The sequence below is a fragment of the Thamnophis elegans genome, chromosome 8 (genome assembly GCF_009769535.1).
Source record: "Thamnophis elegans isolate rThaEle1 chromosome 8, rThaEle1.pri, whole genome shotgun sequence".
NCBI lineage: Eukaryota > Metazoa > Chordata > Lepidosauria > Squamata > Colubridae > Thamnophis > Thamnophis elegans.
In genome coordinates, this window is record NC_045548.1 from 46,236,537 (window position 1) to 46,252,376 (window position 15,840).

At 38.8% G+C, this 15,840-nt stretch overlaps 1 long non-coding RNA gene across 2 annotated transcripts in view; it reads right to left on the bottom strand.

Moving 5' to 3' along the window:
- LOC116512232 overlaps positions 1–15,840 on the bottom strand; it is a 171,162-nt gene that overhangs the window by 8,243 nt on the left and 147,079 nt on the right. The window lies entirely within an intron of this gene.

Genomic DNA, 15,840 nt, shown 5'->3' on the forward strand with positions numbered 1-15,840 from the left:
GGGAATTACTTTTCCCAGCTTTGGTTCGAGTATGCCTATTAAGTTTCATCTCTGTCATTGGAAGCTTTCAGATAATCATGCCTGTTCTACAACATGATTTTTACAAGAATAAACTACTGACACACAAATAAACTACTGAAATAGTAGGATTATTCTGATATGGTTTACTATATCTCTATTAGGACACGCAAGAGAGATTACCTTCTGAATAATGTTCAGCACTTGTTGGTTTAAAAATACTGAATCTCTGTCTAAAAAGAGGGAAAACCCTTCTCAACCCAGTACTAATCAAATACAAATGTATTTCTTAAGGTAACAGTTCAAAGAGATTGTAAAAAAAGATGGCTATATGTTAAATGAATATTCAAAGCAGTCAATACTTTAATGCATAAAAAGTAGCTAACAAATTGTGAAATGAGTACCTGTAAGAATTTTATATTCAAAGTATATCCAATTGTTTGAAGAATGGAGATTAATCAGAATAGAGAGCTGGTAGTGACCAAGCTGCCAGCTTCTAATTCATTTCTTCTATTACATGGAATTAATACTTGATTCACACATTATATGAAGCCATAGTCTGATTAACTATAAATTGATTAAACCTGTTGATTATATTTACAAATGTGTTAAAATCAGAGTTGGGCAACTTGTAACATTAGCTGTGTAATTGGCTATTGAAGACCTGTTTTTTTTTCCTAATAGTTGCAAGAGTCATTTCCAACTACTTTGATACATTTCGGTTTTCACTGTTTTGAAATGGAAACCACATGGAAGCGGTAGCCCAATTAAAAATGCATTTAAATTCTTATTTTATTAAAATCCTTAGAAACTTATGAAATCCACTCCCTTAAAATCATTAAGAGCAGCATCCTGGGCAAAACTATAACCACTATCTCCATGAGAGCATTAGTACCTTGCTTATATAAAAGTTCTGTACAGCAGGTTTTCTATTGTCCCAGCAGATTTTAAGCTAGTCTCCATCCCATTTTTGGAGAATAACAAGTATACCAGTCTCCATGTTCTTTTTTCACACATTCACATCAAGGTAGAACTTGGAAGGTTGTATAAGAGAAATGTTTAAAGTCTCTTGCCAGATACATCTCGACGATTAAGAGTGACAAAGTCACAGATCCAAACAACAAATTGTTTTCTGGAATTCCCCAAAAATAAATATATTTTTTACATACATACATACATACATACATACATACATACATACATACATATATGCTTTTAAAGAATTTAAAACAATATTTAACAAATAACCTACATAATCTAAAAGGATCATGGATCACTAAAAATTGATTGATTTGATTTTAAAAGGGCCCATGTAATAAAATCATTCTTAGGCAGGACGTATCCAACCTGTGCTTTTTTCCAGCTCTATGTTGAACAGCTGTATTTGTATAATTTTCTTTGACCAGATCAGCTAATGACCTAGCAACTACAGGTGCATATCATCTAAAATTTGCTTTGCAATAGAGTTTTTAAAAATATTACATATTTTGGGCTTAAAGCGTGGTTGGAGTGATATATATCAAACCCAGCCTGAAGATGGCAAGTGAGACCCCGCCGAAACATTGCCAAGACAATCTCAATCTTACATGGGAAAAGACCAGAATACAAGACCAACACACACAACACACAACACACACGCATATATGTGTCACGACCCCTGGTATGCCCAAATATGGGAGGGAGCATACTGCTTCCCTTTTCTGTCAGAAAGCCATTTTTTATGTTTCCTTGTTACATTTGTGTTGCATTTATGCTGATAAATAAATAAAGGGAGATCTATTTCAAGCTATTTAGCTCTCATCAGCTAGCCATACCCTTACTGGGAATTGAACTTGGGCTGTATTACATATTAGGCAGTTGTATTAGCCACTAAGCCACAGGCTCTCCTCCTTTATCAGCTAAGCCAGGGAAATAGGTATGTATTGTGTCACAACCCCTGGTATGCCCAAATATGGGAGGGAGCATACTGCTTCCTTTTCTGTCTATCAACTCACCCTAGGAGCCATCCAGGCAGAAAGCCATTTTTTTATGTTGCCTTGTTAGATTTGTGTTGCATTTGTGCTGATAAATAAATAAAGGGAGATTAGAATAGATCTACTTCAAACTATTTAGCTATTTAGCTTTCATCAGCTATATATATTGATTCATGCTGGTTCCTCTGTAATAGTGCAAAAAGGTAATCATTTGTTCCACTAGATTTTTCTTTCCACAAAAGGTTGCTTTTTTCTGCAGAAAAAGGTTGGAAATTGATCCAAGTATGGAATTTCCAATTTTGGAATGTGTTGACAGTATCATCTATTTATTGTTAAACTTGCATGCCACCTAACCTTTCCCCCCTCCCCAATTGGGTTGCTCCCAACAATCAAATATAATACAATATTATATTTAAAAGAAAGTGGGGGGAACCTAAAATTGGCAATAATGAAAGATACAAGGAATCCCACTTTCACTTACCAAAGGCCTGGATGAAGAGCCAGGTTTACATGGCCCTTCTAAGTAACAACTGAGCTGGTCCCTCTGGATCTTGAGGAACCTCATTCCAAGGGATAGTTACTGTTACAGAGGGTGCTATTTTGGATATCCTGATAGATTGCATTGTTTAATTGAAGGAACCTAGAATTTGCAAGTCTGAATTGGCTGGCTACAGACAAAATATAGCACATATCTGTCACAGTAAATGAAAACAGTCACAGCCCATTTTGCAAAAATTCATACCAAATGTAATTGTAAAAAACAAGATGTTTGGACAGTAACCAGATAGCATTTAACGAGGAAGCACAGTATCAATCTTTGGAACTATATTTGCAATATTTGCATTATTTAAGGACAGGGCCTCCACTTCTACTCTCAACCCTAGCACAGAAAATTTACTTATTCTTTGACTTTTATATAATCTTCACCCCAAACACACCTATCAAACACAGATGAGTTTTTTTAATTGTTACTACAATATTGAATTAAATAATAAATTGAAAAGCACACGATCTCCCCAACATCCATCTGATCTCATATCTTAATCCTCACACCATAAGATTATTTTCCACATTTGCTGATCTCCCACAACCACCCTTAAGCTTCCCTTATTGATGTGTCTTTATAATCAATTAGCTTGAAGAAAGTTTGCCCCATTCCTTAAAAGTATCAGTACATTCTTTTCTTTGCAGAAGGAATGAGTGCATGTAATGGAATACCATCCAAGTAAGACTATGCAGCATTTCAGAAATCCTGGAAATAGTTATTTAATGCAGCTTCCAATTGAAATATGTAGATATCTGTTCATGATGACTGGTTATCCTCTCCATCTGTGATTGTTTCGTTGATTGGTGACCAAAGCTGAATCAAAAGAATTAGGCAATTCCTTGAAATCACAAAAGATAGATCTACAGCTGCACTGAAAAGCTGGTCTATTTCTCTGCCACACACAGAAAAATTATAAATGAGAAATTTACCTGAAAAAAGATTAATGGCTACTATATCATTAACAAATAGATAAAAGGAAATAGCCAAACTGATTTAACACTTTTCAGGGATGCATACATACCATTACATAAGACAGTGACCACACTATAATTTTTCATATTTATACTTAGTGTTTACTTCATGCACTGAATCTGCCAGATGACTGAATTAATAACTTCTTCCTAGATTTTAATTTTACATGTAGTTTAAGATGAGGAATTTTATGCCAAATCTTTGGAGCATTTTATTCAAACTTTAGATCACTGTGATTCAGAACGAAAGTCAAGGTATGTGGCTGCCCAGACTAAAATGATGTCTAAACACTAACTACCACAAATTGGTATAATTCTACTCTTGGTGCCTTGTTAACAATGAAACTATTTGACATTCCCTCATCTCCTCCTGATGAATCATAATGTGTGTTTGTAGAATATTTTTTACATTGGTCAAGGACCATTATAACTAAAGTTTGAGAAGAATAGTTTACCCCAAAAGGCTGACAAAGAGAAAAGAATTTCTAAATGTGATTGTGTAAATACTTAACTGTAAGTTAAGATTTAAATGACTTGAGACTGGATATTTATTTATGCCAACTACACTGAGTATACCTTATTTTGAGATCTGGAGGATAGTGCTGCAAGCCTTTGAGCCTTCCTATTCTGCCCTCATAATTTTCATTTTCTATAGATACTAGACCTATAAATGAGTTGAGAGTCAATCTTGAGTCTAAAAAAATAACAAAATATTTTTAAAAAATGATAAATATGGCCATGAGAGCCCTATTAAAGATCACTGGGTGCCATTACAGCTATAATCATATTTCCTGGTTACACTTCAGCTAAACTCTTCTGGAAATCCTATAGTTCTGTTGCCATATTCTATTCCAAAATTTTATTTTAAAAGAATAAGAGAGACATGGATGTAGCAGAGGTAGTAATTCTCCAACTTCAGCTACCTTTAATAACATTTGAACCGAAGTTTAGTGGCAGTTTCAGAGTAGAAAGAACTTACAGTACTATACACTTGCATAGATTTTATACTAGTTTAATTGCAATAAATCTCGGTAATTATAGTCTGCTAGTTACTCTGTCTCTCTTTCACACACACCTGGCATATATAGTCATACAATTCCAGTGAGATGCCCAAACTCTAAAAAGGGGTAATGATTGGTAATAAGGAGCCGAGGTGGCGCAGTGGTTAAATGCAGCACTGCAGGCTACTTCAGCTGACTGCAGTTCTGTAGTTCGGCTGTTCAAATCTCACCGGCTCAGGGTTGACTCAGCCTTCCATCCTTCCGAGGTGGGTAAAATGAGGACCCGGATTGTTGTTGGGGGCAATATGCTGACTCTGTGAACCGCTTAGAGAGGGCTGAAAGCCCTATGAAGCGGTATATAAGTCTAACTGCTATTGCTATTGTTAAACCAGGTGAAATCTATAAATTTTAGCTGTGTCTTTTTGAATGATAGAACCTTAAATCAACAGATTGTATGTTCAGTTTATTTATCACAAGAAGAACCTGTATCAAACCTACATTAATTAAATAAAACCATTGTTTCAGTCTGGAGCAGGGGTGGGTTCCTCCCGGTTCGCACCGGTTCTTGCGATCCGGTTCGTCAGTGAACCCGGAAGTAATTAACTTCTGGGTTCCTAGCCCCTGTCGCTGGGTGCCTGCAGGGTTTTTCTTTTTAAAAAACACCTCTCCGGAGAGGAAGCCCTGTCAAAGCGCACCTTTCCTGCCTCGGCGGCTGCAGGGACCACCCCGCCGCTTTCTCTTCCTCCTCCTCCTCTTCCCCTTCTGCCATGAGCAGCAGCAATGGCAGCCGAGCTGGGAAAGGGGCGCTTTAGCAGGGCTGTGGAAGCCCTGTCAAAGCGCACCTTTCCCGCGCCGGCGGCTGCAGGGACCGCCCGTCGCTTTCTCTTCCTCCTCCTCCTCCTCCCCTTCTGCCATGATCAGCAACAACGGCAGCCGAGCTGGGAAAGGGGCGCTTTAGCAGGGCTGTGGAAGCCCTGTCAAAGCGCACCTTTCCCGCGTCGGCGGCTGCAGGGACCACCCCGCCGCTTTCTCTTCCTCCTCCTCCTCCTCCCCTTCTGCCATGAGCAGCAACAACGGCAGCCGAGCTGGGAAAGGAGCGCTTTAGCAGGGCTGTGGAAGCCCTGTCAAAGCGCACCTTTCCCGCGTCGGCGGCTGCAGGGACCGCCCCGTCGCTTTCTCTTCCTCCTCCTCCTCCTCCCCTTCTGCCATGAGCAGCAACAACGGCAGCCAAGCTGGGAAAGGGACGCTTTAGCAGGGCTGTGGAAGCCCTGTCAAAGCGCACCTTTCCCGCGTCGGCGGCTGCAGGGACCGCCCCGTCGCTTTCTCTTCCTCCTCCTCCTCCTCCCCTTCTGCCATGAGCAGCAACAACGGCAGCCGAGCTGGGAAAGGAGCGCTTTTGCAGGGCTTCCGCCACGCCCCCAAGGACCGCTGACCTCGCGCCTCCGTTTCTTCTTCTTCCCCAGCCTTCCCAGTTAGCTTGCTTGAAGCTCCGAGGAGGCGGGAGGAGGGTCGCAGGAGTGGAAGTGGGGGGAGGTCTTCCCGGCCGGGAAGAGCTGAGAGGCTGCCGGCCCCTTTCGCAGGAAAGTTAACTTTTCTTGGCGAAATCCTGCCCCCCCCCCTGCGTGGGTGAGTGGTCGGCTGTCCTCTTCCCGTAAGCCGCCCGGAGTTACCTGTGTGTGAGGTGGGCTGCCCTATGCATTTGCGTGTGTGCGCTGGAAAGAGAGTGAAAAAGAGAGGGAGAAATAATTATATTAATTAGATAGATCAATCTTTCTCCACCTTGGAGACTTGAAAGTGTGTGGACTTCAACTCCCAGAAAGGGAGTTGGGAGAAAGGGAGAAAGGAGGAGAGAATGAAAGGAAGATGGGGGAAAGAAGAAAGAGGTAAGGAGAGGAGGATGGAAAGGAGAGAAAGAGGGGGAGAGAGGGTAGAAAGGGGAAGAGGAAGAGCAGGAGTAAGAGAAAGGGAAGGGAAGAAGGAAGGGGAAGGAGAGGAAGAAGGAGGAAAGTAGAGAAGGGAGGGAGGGTGAAAAGAAAGAGGTAAGGAGAGGAGGATGGAAAGGAGAGAAAGAGGAGGAGAGAGGGTAGGAAGGGGATGAGGAAGAGCAGGAGAAAGGTACAGGAAGAAGGAAGGGAAAGGAGAGCAGGAAGGAAGAAAGTAGAGAAGGGAGGAAGGGAGAAAAGAAAGGGAAAATAAGGTGGTGTTATAACAGGAGGAAGGGATGGTAAACAAAGCAACCCAAACTGTATATTATAACCTATTAAATGAAATAATAAATGTATAAGAATGATAAATGTTAAAACACTTGTAACCAAACGACATGCTATATGTGATGATGGGTTTTTTTCTTTTTGTTTTGTTTTTTTATTGTTGTGGGTATGTGTCGTCTATGTAACAAAAAAAATAAAAAAAATTATTTTTATAAAAAGGTGGAGAAACACTGAGATAGATGATAATGAGGGAGGGAGAGGGAGAGAGAGAGAGAGAGACCATAACTAGATAGACAGATAGGCAGGCAGATAGACGGATGGATAGAGAGAAAGAGAGAGAGATAGGTAGGCAAGCAGATGGATGGATGGAGAAAGAGAGAGGGGAAAGAGGGAGAGGGATACCATAACTAGATAGGCAGTCAGATAGACAGACGGATGGATGGATAGAGAGAGAGAGAGGATGTATATAATTAAGGTGACCAGACGTCCCTAGCAAGGTCGCAGGCTGGCAGTAATGGTGTCCCTCTTTACCAATCTGAAAATCTGGTCACCTTACTTGTTTAGGTAATTCTGAGGTGGTTGATGGTTCTGTGAGTGCCTGTCCTTTATAATTTTCCACATTGCCTTGATGGTTTTTATTCCAGTGACTTTGTCTTTCCTGTTCTTAGGCTTAGGAAAAAAAAACTGGTTTCATTGGCAGTCTTTCTTTTTTGGGGGGGGGGATTTTTATTTTTTGGGTGTTTTCCTAGCACTGTCATAGTTTGTGGGTGTGGGTGGGTGTGTAATGTCCCACAGTTATCTATGCATTAATAATGATCTAGTAATATTAATAATATCTAGTAATTAGTAATATCTAGTAATAACATCATCTTGGCCACTCCCACCAGGTCACATGGGTGGCAGGCCACTCCCATCCGGTCACATGGGTGGCAAGCCACTCCCATCCGGTCACATGGGCGGCAAGCCACTCCCATCCGGTCACATGGGCGGCAAGCCACTCCCACAAAGGAGGCCACGCCCACAGAGGTGGTTCGAACAATTTTTGAAACCCACCCCTGGTCTGGAGGCTTATAAAAAGAAAAATGCAACATTTTTGTGTGCACCATATTGGCAGTCATGCCAGGAGCAATCCACTCCTGCTAATGGCTATCTGAAGAACTCACCTCTTTTTCCACATCTTAATTAATCAGTGGAATGACTTGCCTCCAGAAGTTCTGGGTACTGTAACACTGGAGGTTTTTAAGAAACGATCACACTGAACCATTTGTCTGAAATGGTATAGTTTCCTGCTTGAACAGGGAGTTGGACTAGAAGACCTCCCAGATCCCTTCCAACTCTGTTTTTATGTTAATCCCAAACTTTTTAAAATATGGATTGCATCTGCTAATTTTTATATTTAATTTATACCCAGTTTGGGTCCTGTTATGAAATAAACTGATTTAATTTTCAACATAATTGTAATGGAACATTAATGCATATGTGGGACTAGTTTTTTTTTTTAAAGACAGGAGAGATTAAACACTTTTGCATTTTTTTCTACTTCTCCTCTACACTTCTTATGTCTATTTTCATGTACAATAATAAAAAGTTAACTGATCATTAACACATCAGTGACACTGCTGAGTACTCACAATTGGCAGATCTTTCTAAAATTATCTTTAAACTGAATACTTATAAAGAATATGAAAAGTGATCATGCTGGTCTTTTTTTAAAAAAATTTCTTCCTAAGTAAGCTACTAAATGCAGCACCATGCAAGACAATTGAAACAAGTAATGAATAATAAATCCTTAAAGACCATAGGACATTCAAATGGACAAGTATAGACCAATGAATTTAAAAACCAGGATGCCCTAATTGAAAAAAAAACCCCTCTATTTTGGTTGCCCTGCATCATATTGTTAGGTCTTGGGTATTTGGAGAGAGGTCTTGCTATAAGATAGAAGTAGTTCCATACGATATAGGGCTTTATAATAAAAGTTGAGCCCTACAAATTGGGCAAGAAGTACAGTTAAAGCTGGTGAAATATTTCAGAAAAGTACAAAGTGTTCAAATTCAGTTTGAGCCCTTGCTAATCTTTTAAAACTATGTGCTTTTTAGCAGCCACTTATTGAGTGAAAAAGTTAGGAAAAAAGATCAAACAAACTTTTTTTTTATTTTAAATATTTTTTTTATTTTTTTGTTACATAGACAACACATACCCACAACAATAAAAAAGACAAAAAACAAAACAAAAAAACCCATCATCACATATAGCATGTCGTTTGGTTACAAGTGTTTTAACATTTATCATTCTTATACATTTATTATTTCATTTAATAGGTTATAATATACAGTTTGGGTTGCTTTGTTTACCATCCCTTCCTCCTGTTATAACATCACCTTATTTTCCCTTTCTTTTCTCCCTTCCTCCCTTCTCTACTTTCTTCCTTTCTGCTCTCCTTTCCCTTCCTTCTTCCTGTACCTTTCTTCTACTCCTGCTCTTCCTCATCCCCTTCCTACCCTCTCTCCTCCTCTTTCTCTCCTTTCCATCCTCGTCTCCTTACCTCTTTCTTTTCACCCTTTCTCCCTTCTTTACTTCCTTCCTTCCTCCTCTCCTTCCCCTTCCTTCTTCCCTTACCTCTCCTTTACTCCTACTCTTCCTCTTTCCCTTCCTACCGTCTCTCCTTCCTTTTCTCTCCCTTCCATCTTCCTTTCCTTTCCCTTTCCTTTCTCCCTCCCTTCTCTACTTTCCTCCTTCCTCCTCTCCTTCCCCTTCCTTCTTCCCGTACCTTTCTCCTACTCCTGCTCTTCCTCTTCCCCTTTCTACCCTCTCTCCTCCTCTCTCTCCTTTCCATCCTCCTCTCCTTACCTCTTCCTTCTTTCCCCCATCTTCCTTTCATTCTCTCCTCCTTTCTCCCTTTCTTTTTCTATTATTGTTGGTGTGTCTATTTTAAATCTCAAAAGGATCAAAATTGCCGCTAGATTCTTCTGTTCTTTAATTTAAATTAGTTTGAATTTTTAGGCAGTCCGTTTCTCTCTAAACAATAAAATGTTCTTACCAGCTGGAAACACTTTCTCTTTCTTTAGGGCTGTCTGCAGTTTCAATAGCCTTGTGGCTAATCCGGAAGTCACTGGCAAAGGGGGTTTTCCTGGGTCCCCAGAGACTTTGCGAACGTCTCTGGGACCATTGGGTCTCCCCCTACCTTTCACTGTCTCTTCGGGACAGCTTGGGTCCAAAAAGGAACTGTCCAGATGCTCCGGTATAGATGGAGATTCAGGAACAGCCTGAAAGTCCATCTTCACACTGCTAAGCCCCGCCTTCTTCCCCCCCAAACAAACTTAAAGTAGATGTATGAAGTATATAAATATACTTTAAAATATACATAATATAATATATTAAAAATAGATTTAAAGCATATAGATGCAAAACAGTCAAGCTGAAAAGCAAGTTATAAATATTTGATATAACTTTTCAAAATCTATCATGTTGTATTCTCTTTCAAATGTGACCACAATATGGATGCACCATAGATTTGTATAAGGCACTACAATGTTGACAGCCTCATTTCCTTTTCCCAAGGATGCCTAAAATAAAATTTGTTTTGGGACACTTTCTCTGAGTGATCCATTATAATCCCCATGAACTTTTTTCTGGTTAGTTAGTTAGTTAACCCAGGCTCCACCTGTATACATAAAGTTAGGCAGTTTTCTCTAAGGTGTATCACTTACACCAGAGGTGGGTATCTACCAGTTCGCACCTATTCGGTAGAACCGGTTCATCAAATCTACCAAACCGGTTAGAAGAGGTTCCACCAGTGGACCCGGAAAGCAGGCCCCACCTACAGAAGAGGTTCCAAAACTTTTTGAAACCCACCACTGGTCCTTGGATATGATTATTCTACACTATCATGCTCATATTTATAAAACTCAGTGCCTCTGTGAAAGGTAAGGATGACTACTGCGTTTGTGGTGCAATCAGAACATTGCGTGTGTTGAAGTTGTTTTAACGCAAACCAAAGATGTCTTTTAAAAAACAAGTTTACATCATATTCTTATGCATGCCAGTGCTGTGTGTGAGGTAATTTAAGGTGGTTCTGACAAGTGTCGTCGGCATCTTCATATCCAGTCACATGGGTGGCAAGCCACTCCCATCTGGTCACATGGGCGGCAAGCCACTCCCACAAAGGAGGCCACACCTACAGAGTAGGTTCGAACAATTTTTGAAACCCACCACTGACTTACACTTACCTAAACTCAATTGTATTTCCCCTTTCCTTGTATTTGTGTGTGTGTGTGTCTGTGCGCGCGCGCGCCATTTTCTGACATCTGGTGACTTCCTGGATAAGTGTGTACTTTTGATTGCAATATCTTGGTAGAGGTTTGTCAGTGCCTTCTTACTAGGGCTGAGACAAATTAACTGGTCCAAAGACACCCAATTGGATTCATGTCCAAGGTGAGAATCATTATAGCCTGGTTTCTAGCCTAGTACCTTTAACTACTACACCAAATTGGATCTGTTGGTTGCTGGAAAGCATTCTGGAACAAGATCCTTCTGGATAATTTCAGTCAATCCTGAATACAATCCTGAATAATTTGATTACATCCATCAAATTTCCAGCTCTCTGCTTATTTCAAAATTAAGACAATTTAGGAAGGTTCCTGTATCCTTATTTCTTCCACTGAGAAAAAAAATATATCCCTCCATTATTTTTAATATTCTATGCTTTCTGTTTTTAATCAGATCTGTTTTTAATCAAAGATCTTTAAAAGGACAAATCCTCTAATCCATAATCTTTAAATTTATGCAAGAGCCTTTTTTTAGGAACTTTATCAAAGGCTTTTTGAAAATACAAGAGTACAGTAACTGCAAGCTCACTATCCATATGCCTAATGAAGTTCAAAAAATTGGTAAGGCAGAATTTATCTTTGCAGAAATCATGCTGATTTTCTTTTAATGTTTTTTTTCTTCTTAATGCTTAGCTTTTCTTTTATGTAATTTCTACCAATTTTCTAGAAGCAATTTTCTAATCTACAAATTCCTGGATCAATTCTATATCTCTTTTAGAAACTGGTATAACAATACCTATCGTCTAACTCAATTTTAGAGGCTTTTTTTTTTTTTTTTTTGCTTTCAGGCAGTGGTATCAACCTCTGCAATAATTGTTGTGTCAACTTAGTCATACAAAGGGAGAGAGTTTTTATCACGCTTCCAAGATTGTCATCTTGGCTTTTTGATACTATCACCTCCCTGTAGGACCAAGGCCATTATGGGCCTCCAGGCAAAGCAGTGTACTGGGGCCCCTACGACAACTAATCACAGGAATAAAAATGTAAATGGTCAATAAAATTAAACATATGTTTGCATGTTAGTATTAATGTAAAAAATGCAATAAAAATTAATAAATATGTTGCTGTATTTATATGATACGAGGTGCATTGAAGGGTTAACATACACAGATTAGTATGGGGCCCCTATGCGCCCACCATTGAGAACTCTTGGATGGATGTCTTCAGATCTCATTATTAACAATTTAAAAATTAGTAAACATCTTTTTTCTCCTTCTCTTTTTTAACTTTCTAAAGCCCAGTTTAATTTGGTGATTGCTTCCATGCCCTGTATTTCATTAAAACAGCCACACTTTGTGTGAATCAGCAGTTCTCCCACAATTCTCACAGTGTTATATTTCCTGAAAACTGGGATTGCCAATTTCCTATTTTAATTCTGTATCCTAATCTGACCAGTGAAATAGCACAGTATGGTTAAAAATTTTAGGATATACCTAGGGAATCTAAGCTCTGGGCCTGAAGATAATTTAAGAGGACCTTTTTGGGTGGAGGAATGGTATATAAATAAAATTCAATACAGTTTGTTACATTACTAAATTTGCCCTTTCACATAAAATCCTGAAGACAGTCTAGTATGCTGAACACTCTTGAACTAAACAAGTTGAAGGACAGAGATACATTGGAATAACACAAATTAAATCTGCACCAGGCCTGAGAAAATGAGCAAATGCTAAAAACCCTTTGGGAAAGTTTGATAGCAGCTGGTGCTTCCTGTTCCTGCATGTATGTGTGCGGGTGTGTGTTTCTTTCCTGGTTTACTGTCCAAGAGGAGTAATTCCATCAGGCTAACACAAAATACAAATGTTCACATGGCTTCTTTCCACATGAGACACCAATGCCTCCTTTGCACATGAATATAATCCTATTTAAGATCTATTTAGTCCAGGTTTTGTTCACCAAGCTTGATTTTTAAGATATGCTGCTTTACTTGCCTGTAATTCAGAAGGTAGTATTTAGTAATTAATAGTGCCATCCTATGTGAATTGTCGACTTCTCTTTTAAGATTAGCTATATTGGGTGACTATTGCCCTACTTAATAATAATAGATTCCCTAGTTTAACTGAATTTTCCCAGGCTTAGTTTCAATGCAGGATTTTAAATTCTAAATTAAATTAGAATAACTGGAATGGGAGGGAACATATATTTAGGCTATCACAGTCATAGTCCAACCTATATCTCCATAGAACATAAGACATGCATGTTCTATGAACATTTTTACAGTGCTTCCAGCATAAAGCATCAGACTAGAAAGCAGGAGATAGTGAATTCAAGTCTTGCCCTAGTCATGAAAACATCTGGGTGACTTTGGGCCAATCATTCCTTCTCAGCCCACAGGGTTCTTGTTGTAGGGAAAACAGGAGAAGAAAGGCCTGTTGGATATGTTTATTGCCATGAGTTGTTTGTAAAAATAATAAAGATAGAAGGCAAATAAATAAATAAAAATAAAGAAGATATCCTGTTTAAATGAAAATTACCCTTAAAGATAGGCAAAGGACACTGTTAACATAATTAAGAGGCTCTTTCAGGCAGTAGTTATACTCTGCATTGGCCTACCCATTTTTTGTCCAATATCTTATTATTAATCCTGACTGGGATCAAAGTAAAACAAATAGATGTAATTAATAATAAAAAATCTAAGCAGTTTTTCCACCTTTTAAATGTGTCCAACTTTTTATTAGTTTAGGTTCAGTTTATACAGAGTGACACATTCGTGTTGGCAGTTTTCTTTGAATTTTCTAGCACAGCATTAATCACAATGAAAGGTCCTGGAGTTACAAACTAGATTGCAGAAAATACGACTTCAGCAACAGAGTGGTCAACGTCTGGAATGCTCTACCTGACTGTTGTTACAGACTCTAACCCTCAGCTTCAATCTTAAACTGTCTACCATGGACCTCACCCCATTCCTAAGAGGTCCGTAAAGGGGGCATGCATAAGCGCACCAATGTGCCTACCATCCCTGTCCTACTGTCCCCATTTATTTGTACTCATTTCTTTCATTTATGTCCATGTTTATATTTATACCTGCTATCTTATACATGTTTGATAAACTAATAAATATAAATACAAATACATATAGAAAAGTTCTAAAACAAGGACTAGCAGTCTTTTCCCTTTATGGGTAGTCTGTTGTTGCAAGAGAATGTCAGTAGTGGGCAGGGCTGAAATAAATGAAGTAACATCAAAAAGTGGGTGGAAATATGCAGATTGGTAGATCTTTTGCTTCCCATGGAGAATATTATGTGGAAGGGGCAAATCACAGTGATTGGGCTGAAGGTCACTTGTAACTTGTACAGCTATGAGTTGCATTAGCGTAGTTGGCAACATGGGAAAAAATAGTTTGTCTTCATCCTGGACCTTTTGTCCATTTAACAATGGACCCAATTGCCAAAGGAAATAGTGGAGATGAGTTCAGGTTGTTTACATATTGCCATCTCTCACAACAGCTCCCATTTAAGATTTAAGAGCAAAATATTATTTAAGATATCTGTTTTGAAAAAAAAAAGGCAATCACAAATTAAACTTCCTGGCTTCCTCTTGTTCAATATTCCTTCTTTCCAAGAAATATTGGACGTTATATACCATTTACCACAGAAGGGCATGAAATCTATACCTAACACAAAGTATCCTTCTGCAGATATGACTGACCAACCTAAAAGAAGAAATACGAAGGTGAGCTGGAGATTTTGTAACATCCTGTATTATACAATCTACATGTAATGGTACAGAGAAAAAGTATTACTTCTACAGTATAAGGACTGTGTCACTGCTGTGCATAGAGAGCCAAACTATTTTTTTCCTATGTGAATTTGTTGGTATGAATGAATTCATAGCAATCATTTTATAATTTTGTGACTGTATAGCAGAACACTTCGTGTTTCTGTCAGAGTAATTGTAGCTCTAACAGTTGCAGATGATTTTTACTCAACCCTGGAGTCATATTTAAATCTACATAAAGCTAATGGCTATTTATATTTCTTGAGCAGGAATTGAAATGGCATTGAACAAGCTTTTCTAATGAAGAAGGAAATAGAGGGGTATAGAGCTGAGTTCTCACTGTTCCACTAGAGTTTAGCTCTTAATTTATACAGCACGCCAATAAGCAGAGTCTATTAATTTATCAAAGTACTTCCACAGAAGCATATTTAACATAACTAGGAAACTACAAATTTACAAGAAAATGGAGAATTTCCCTCCACTTGACAGCATTATAGTAAAAGCAATGCTATTTGATTGGTTGCTGATGATTCAGAAAAGAAAAGCCAGCATATTGTGTTTTGGCAGGATAGTTAGAATGGACCTTGGCCTCTATTCTGAATAAGCAATGACTGTATCTTCCAACTACAATGTGTGTGGGTGTTTGTGTGCAGTTAAGGAGGAAGAAAAAAACGCTTCAGTTGGATTTTTCTTTCACATTACAGAAAATGATGCAAAACTATGAATGAGCAGCAAAGTGATAATACAAATACTGGAATTTTTCCCGCTTACTAGACAGTCTGGTATTTTGTGAAGTAATATATCAGTTTCTTTATCACTACATACAGTGACAAAAATTCTTCAGTATCTAAAAAAAAAATCATAGTAAAGTCTCGTTAGTGGAGTTTGTTCCCATATGGTGCTTAGCATTATGACAGGATGCCAAATTTAAGATAAGCTCCATAGACAAAGAGATTTATCTTCAATGAACACTCCAAGCTGGAATGCGAAATGGGGGAAAAAACATTTATAGAACTCAGTAACACATTTCATTTCCAGCGAATTGCTCAGGGAACTTCCCCAGATATTCCTCTGA